The sequence below is a fragment of the Triticum aestivum genome, chromosome 7A (genome assembly GCF_018294505.1).
Source record: "Triticum aestivum cultivar Chinese Spring chromosome 7A, IWGSC CS RefSeq v2.1, whole genome shotgun sequence".
NCBI classification, from domain to species: domain Eukaryota; kingdom Viridiplantae; phylum Streptophyta; class Magnoliopsida; order Poales; family Poaceae; genus Triticum; species Triticum aestivum.
The window spans coordinates 75,012,008-75,019,602 of NC_057812.1; the positions used below are offsets into that span (position 1 = coordinate 75,012,008).

Consider the following 7,595-nt stretch of genomic DNA (forward strand, 5'->3'; position numbering starts at 1 on the left):
TGCACGGACGGGCTTTGACCAGTGGACCTCCCCACCCGGTTGTGTTAGGTCAGCCCATAGGAACACTTTGGAGCAACATCCGGGCCAGACCCATAGCAAGATCCCCTCCGTGTAGACCCCACGGGTCCGTTTCACCCCTCCAGGTGCCGGCGGCAGTGCCGTCCGTGAGGGGAGGCACACCCCGGACACGCGTGCCTGGCGTTTGCAACCGCCACAACACTTCCAGACTTGTGAGAGGCCGCCTACGCAAGATTTGGCGGCATGCTAGCCCCCGGAGGCCGCCGACCACAGCCGTAGATGCGCGAAGGGCAATCCGCGTAGAGGGAATTTTTTGGATACTTCTCCATCACCAAAAATTATGAAAAAATACCATCATTCCTATAGCACATGTGCCCACGTCGTGCAAAAAAACTCATGATTTTATCGCGCTTCGAGTATTTAGTAATATTGACACCGCATCGTTACCGCAAAACGTCTACTACCGTGTCATCGCCGTCCGTGAGGGGGGGCCACGCACCGGAGACGCGTCCCGCTTCTTCGGACATGCCACCACACCACCCCGCATGTATGAGGGCCCGGTGCGACGCTCCGGTGGCATTGCTACCCCCCCAGTGCCCCCGTCCCGCCTAACTCTGTAGCGTTTGACCACGGGATCTAGCCCTTTGACTTTGCACGGACGGGCTTTGACCAGTGGACCTCCCCACCTGGTTGTGTTAGGTCAGCCCATAGGCATACTTTGGAGCAACATCCGGGCCAGATGTTGCCGTGGGCCTATGGGCTGACCTTACACAACCGGGTGGATACGTCTACTGCTCAAAGCCCGTCCGTGCAAAGTCAAAGGGGTAGATCCCGTGGTCAAACGCTACAGGGTTAGGCGGGACGGGGGCCCTAGGGGGGTAGCAATGCCACCGGAGCGTCGCACCGGGACCTCATACAAGCCGCGTGCCATGTGCCTACGCCTGCCACCATGCTTATATAACCGTAGGAGGGCCACCGCAACACCTGGCGGCATTGCTACCCCCAGGTACCCCGTCCCGTCTAACCCTGACACAGACGACTGCCGGGTCTATCCCTTTGACTTTCGCTGGACGTAGTTTGACCGGTGGACCTTTTCACCTTGTTGTCATAGCCCAGCCATAGCTACACCCCCAACATAGTCCCGACACAACCCACCACAAGATTCCCTCTGCGTCGGCCGGACGTGGCCGTTTCCCCCCTCCGAGGAACGGCGGCATCGACGCCCGTGAGGGGGGAGGGGGCACACCCCGAAGTCGCGTGCCTGCGCCTGCCACCACGTTTCCACAACCGTAGGAGGGCCCATCGCAACACCTGGCGGCATTGCTACCCCCCACAGGTACCCGTCCCGTCCCGTCTAACCTCTCCGTGACACGACGGAAGAAGGCCCGTGTGGGGGGCAATCGATATATGTTTTCTTTATATTTAAGTTAATGAAATTAGTATTGGAAAAAAATAAAAAATAATAAGAGAAAATACAAAAAATATAAAAATATTATTAGAAATCTATGCCTACGGCAAAGCCGTCGGCATAGCTACGGCCACGGAACGGTAGAGCCCTAGATCGATGACGTGGCATAGGGCGGGGATCAATGACGTGGCAAAAACCATGGGCCAAGCCTATGTCGACGGCCTAGCCGTCGGCATAGAAATGCCACCCCACGGGACCGGCGAACGACGCGGATCGATTACGTGGCGGCGCGGTGGATCGATGACGTCGGCATAGCTATGCCGACGGCTAGGCCGTCGGCGTAGCTATGCCGACGGCCACCGTTAGCCTGTCGGCGTAGCCTGACGCCGTCAAACTGCCGTCGCCGCCCGGGTAGACGGGCCCACGTGATATGCCGATGGCCTGCTCTGTCGGTATATTAGGAGAAACACCGATGGCTTATCTATGCCGACGGCCCCCGCCGGCATAGATGGCTATACGCAAACGGCCTTTCTACGCCGACGGCTGTAGTTGGGCCGTCGGGGTATGCCCATATATGCCGACGGGGGCCGTCAGCATAGATACGACCGTCGGCAAAACAAGTTTTTCTGGTAGTGTATCAACCAATGGATAATGGAGTTTAATTGTTAAACAATAGCAATTTTGTCTCATGCAAGAGCCTGGCTACTACTCCAAGGAACCGCACCACGCGAGCGTTCACAACTGCCACATTCGGGTTGCGCTTGGCTCTTTGCCTCTTCGAGAAGATGAACAATGATGTTACTCCTACTTCTACAGTATCGAATCCACTGCTGCATGTCCGTCCACCTCGTGCGGGAGGGATAGCGTGTAGCGAAAGCTTCTACTTACTGCTCCTGCCTTTGCGTCTATGACAGGTGGCCCCAACAGGTGGTTGGTCCTCCTGTCATGCAGCCAAAGGCAGGTGCAGTTAAGGCACCAAAGCTTAGTCCGCGAGGGAGAGGGTGTTGTAGTAATCAAATTTCTCGGTCTTGAACGAGTTGACGCGACACATCAAAGCACTGCACTCGATGGGATACTTCGTATGTAGGAGTAGACATATTCTGCTTCGTATGTCACTACTAGGGAAAACCTTATACACAGAAGTTTATCAGTAGCGAGGTTTAAAAATGGGTGCTACTGCTAATTAGTAGTAGCGAGGGGTATAAAAACCGCGCTACTAATAAGTTGATAGTAGTAGCAAGGGGTATAAACCCGCGCTGCTACTGAATGGTCTCCAACAATGTCCCCGGGATAGGCCATAGTAGTAGCGAGGGGTATAAAATCGGCGCTATTACTAAATAAGTAGTAGTAGCGCAGGTAAGACCCCACGCTACTACTAAGCGTGTCCTCCCCGGCCCGATCCATCCCACCCCACCAACCGTCGTCCCACTCCACCCACCCCCGTCTAAAAAAATCCACCTCTGATCTAGATCCCCTCCTCCTCCTCCCGCGGCCGCAGGGCGCGCCAGTCGCCCTTCTTCCGCGACCTCGCCTCCCCCGTCCCCCATGGAGCAGCAGAGGAGGGAGACCAGGTGCCCAGATCTGCCCTTCTCCGGCCTGCGCCAACACCGGCCATGGTGCGACCCAGCAAGTGAGGAGGGAGACCAGGAGTGAGGGGGTGACGGCCATGGGCGGCTACAACGCGTTCCTGGCGACCACGCTGCCGCCGGAGCACCGCATCTACGACCCGGATGCGGAGTCGTTGTAGTCGGGCATGACCACGTTCCTCACGGCGTCCCCCCAGGGCTTCGCCATCGAGGTGCTGGACGTGTACAGCGGCCCGCCCATGGATGTCTTCAAGTTTCAGCTGGGGCTACATGGAGGGCCCGTTCAAGGGCCACCCTCCGCACGGCTGCCGCGTTGAGTTCTTCGATGTCCGTGTCTTCCACGTAAGTTCATTTGACAGTAATTAATGGTGTATTATTGGTTTTGTTCAAAGATAAGTGACCTGCAACCCTGTGATGATATATAGGTCGATGAAGACACCAAGGTGGAGAAGGCAGAGTTCTTCTACGAGCGTGGCAACTTCCTCGCAAACTTCTTGTCTGCGCCTGCTACTTCTGCTTCTGCTGCGTCGGCTTAAGGTTGCCCTGTGATGAGAGGAGACTGAAGCGTGCCAGAATCGACGAAACGTGCTTGTCACTAGCTAGTATTGTCTTCAGTCTCTCTCTCGGGAGGGCGCCGCCCTTCCTCTGCTCCCTGTCCAAGCAAGTGAGCTCTGGATCCACCCCCACAACCACAGCATCGGCACCGGCACCGGAGGCCGTGGAGATGCAGCTCCGTCATGCAGTCGTCGAGCCAAGGTACTCACTCCCCTCTTCCTTTCGCTTCGCTCATGGGTCATCAAATTTGCTTGCTACAGAAACATTAGAGAGGACAAGTCAATAAAACTGAACCTTTCTTCAGAGACGAGATGAGAGGAGAAAAGTTTAATATTTTCCTGTGATTGGAGACAGTAGGAAAATTTGACACTTGCGGAAATGCCAAGCTGATTAGGCATAGGAACCCAATCCATTCTGATTAGGGAGAGCCACTAGTAATTGCAGCAGACTTGACTTTGCACTCGTACGTTCAGACGAATGAATATATGCATCACTCTTTGTTTGGCATGCCAAAACTAAGACGTGCAGATTCATCCATTTCTAAGCATCACCAATCCTGATCAGTTCCTAATGTAGATTTGGAGTTGGACGCAGTAGAAACAACACACACAACTTGACTTGATTCAGTCGGTTAATTTTACCGTTGTAGGTGTATCATGTCCCTTACTTCCTAAAGTTGGATCATCACCGATAGTGTATAATTTTTTTGTTCGATTTGGATGCAGCAGTAGCGCTCCGTGGGGGGCATCAACATCAGCCTCGACGGTTCGGTCATCTACTCCTACCACCACGACTCCCTGCAAAAGGTCAATCTCTCTCTCTATGTCTCAGCTGTGAGCTAGTTCCTAATACTGTTCATATTAAGAATCCAATCCATCCTGGGGAGAGCCCACTGTAGGTACTACAGCACACCTTCTTTATGGATATCAACATGCCTGTTTTGAAAACATAGATAGTAGGTGACACTAGTAACTCAGCAAACTTGACTTTGCACTTGTACGCAGAGACAAATGAATCTACATCATTCATTGTTTGGCATGTCAAAACTGAGACATGTAGATTCATTTGCAAGCATCACTGATGCAGATCGGTTCCTTCTCTGTTTGTTGGAAACTGAGCTTTGTTCTCTGTTTGGTTGGTGCAGTGATGAGCGAGCAACTTTGGCAAGCACCAGGCCAACTGGAAGGCAGGCCCTATCAGAGCCAAGAGCATGCCGAAGAAGGCGGCCGCGTATGTATGATGCTTGCTTCTTCTAATCTGCCGTCTTATGTCATGCCTGTAGTGTATGGTGGCTGTATATATATGGTGATGATTTTATTTGTTTCTTCCATTTGGATGCAACAGGTGTGGTCCATGGATGTTAGAATGAGGAACTGTACGATAGTAGATACGGCAACATTGTAATAGTATAATCAGGAATAACGACATTTCCATCACTATTGTGTTTTCTTGAACTGTATGCATAAAATGGAATTTGTTGATTTTATTTTTTTAATTCCTAATTTGTTAGTAATCAAATTTCTCGGTCTTGTACGAGTTGATGCGACACATCAAAGCACTGCGTGGGGACAAATACACGCTACAGGTATTTAGGATACTAGTAGCGTTGGTATTATAAACGCGCTACTACTATTTCATTAGTAGTAGCGTGGGTTCATAATAGTAGTAGCGTGGGTGGAAACGCACTACTACTAACTTTGTTAGTAATAGCGCGGGTTCAACCCACGCTATTACTAACTATTAGCTGTAGCGCGATACTAGTAGCGCGGGTACCCACGCTGCTAGTAGCCATTTTACCCACGCTGGTAGTAGCCTTTTCCCTAGTAGTGTGTAGTCACTTGTTGCAATCTCTAAAAAAGACTTATATTTGGAAACGGAGGGAGTACAACGCATGCATGCATGCCGTGACTTTCCTTTTGATACTTGCATGTGTTGATTTGATGCACCTTGCCAAATTTTTACTATAAATTTAACTAACCAAATTTTCATGCATGTCACAAAAAATTACTGGGTTGTTTGGATTATGACTATGTTTGTCTTATGTTGCCACATTATTTTTCCCACATTTGCCACACTTGCCTAACCTGAGTTGCTCAAATTGTTAGACACACTTTGGCTTGCCTAAGGGAATCTTGCCACAATTTTTGTGTCTATGACATGTGGGGTTCATTGCTAATAAAAAAAATTCTTGTCTTAGGTGTGGCTAATAAAAAAGACTTATATTTAGGAACTGAGGGTGTAGAAAATATAAATAATAATGCATGTTGGGGCAACCCACTGATACGTCCATTTTGCATCATGCTTTTATATCGATATTTATTGCATTATGGACTGCTATTTCACTTTATGTCATAATACTTATGGCTATTCTCTCTTATTTTACAAGGTTTACATAAGGAGGGAGAATGCCGGCAGCTGAAATTCTGGGCTGGAAAAGGAGCAAATATTAGAGACCTATTCTGTGCAACTCCAAAAGTCCTGAAACTCCACGAAACATCTTAAAACAAATAAAGAAAAATCCTCACCAAAGATGAAGGCCAGGGGGCCACACCCTGCTCACGAGGGTGGGGGGCGCCCGCCGCCCCCTACCTCGTGGGCCCCCTCGTGGCTCTCAGACGTCCATCTTCTGCTATATGAAGTCTTTCGATGAGAAAAAAATAAGAAGGAACTTTTCGGGACGAGACTCCGCCGCCACGAGGCGGAACCTTGGCGGAACCAATCTAGAGCTCCGGCAGAGCTGTTCTGTCGGGGATACTTCCCTCCGGGAGGGGGAAATCATCACCATCGTCATCACCAACGCTCCTCTCATCGGGAGAGGGCAATCTCCATCAACATCTTCACCAGCACCATCTCATCTCCAAACCCTAGTTCATCTCTTGTATCCAATTCTTGTCTCAAAGTCCGGGATTGGTGCTAGTAGGTTGCTAGTAGTGTTGATTACTCCTTGTAGTTGATGCTAGTTGGTTTATTTGGTGGAAGATCATATGTTCAGATCCTATATGCATATTATTACCCCTCTGATTATGAACATAAATATGCTTTGTGAGTAATTACGTTTGTTCCTGAGGACAAGGGAGAAGTCTTGCTATTAGTAGTCATGTGAATTTGGTATTCGTTTGATATTTTGATAAGATGTATGTTGTCTAGCCTCTAGTGGTGTTATGTGAACGCCGACTACATAACACTTCACCATTATTTGGGCCTAGAGGAAGGCATTGGGAAGTAATAAGTAGATGAGGGTTGCTAGAGTGACAGAAGTTTAAACCCTAGTTTATGTGTTGCTTCGTAAGGGGCTGATTTGGATCCATATGTTTCATGCTATGGTTAGGTTTACCTTAATACTTTTGTTGTAGTTGCTGATGCTTGCAATAGAGGTTAATCATAAGTGGGATGCTTGTTCAAGTAAGAACAGCACCCAAGCACCGATCCACCCACATATCAAATTATCAAAGTACCAAACGCGAATCATATGAACATGATGAAAACTAGTTGACGATATTCCCATGTGTCCTTGGGAGTGCTTTTCCTATTATAAGAGTTTGTTCCGGCTTGTCCTTTGCTACAAAAAGGATTGGGCCACCTTGCTGCACTTTATTTACTTTTGTTACTTGTTGCTCATTACAATTTATCTTATCACAAAACTATCTGTTACCACTTATTTCAGTACTTGCAGAGAATACCTTGCTGAAAACCGCTTATCATTTCCTTCTGCTCCTCGTTGGTTTCGATACTCTTACTTATTGAAAGGACTACGATAGATCCCCTATACTCGTGGGTCATCAAGACTCTTTTCTGGCGCCGTTGCCGGGGAGTGTAGCGCCTTTCGTAGTGGAATTTGGTAAGGAAAAATTTATATAGTGTGCTAAAATTTACTGTCACTTACTACTATGGAAAGTAATTCTCTGAGGGGCTTGTTCGGGGTATCTTCACCCCGTCTAGTATAGCAAAGAGTTTCTCCTTAACCTACTGAACCTATTGAAAATGAAACTCCTTTTGAATTTCCTTCGGGTATGATGGAAAAACTGCTA

The 7,595-nt window shown here is 49.1% G+C and overlaps 1 pseudogene; it reads left to right on the forward strand.

Moving 5' to 3' along the window:
- The first annotated feature begins 1,934 nt into the window (after positions 1-1,934).
- LOC123153049 (pathogen-related protein-like) lies at positions 1,935-3,575 on the forward strand (annotated as a pseudogene).
- The last annotated feature ends 4,020 nt before the right edge of the window (positions 3,576-7,595 follow it).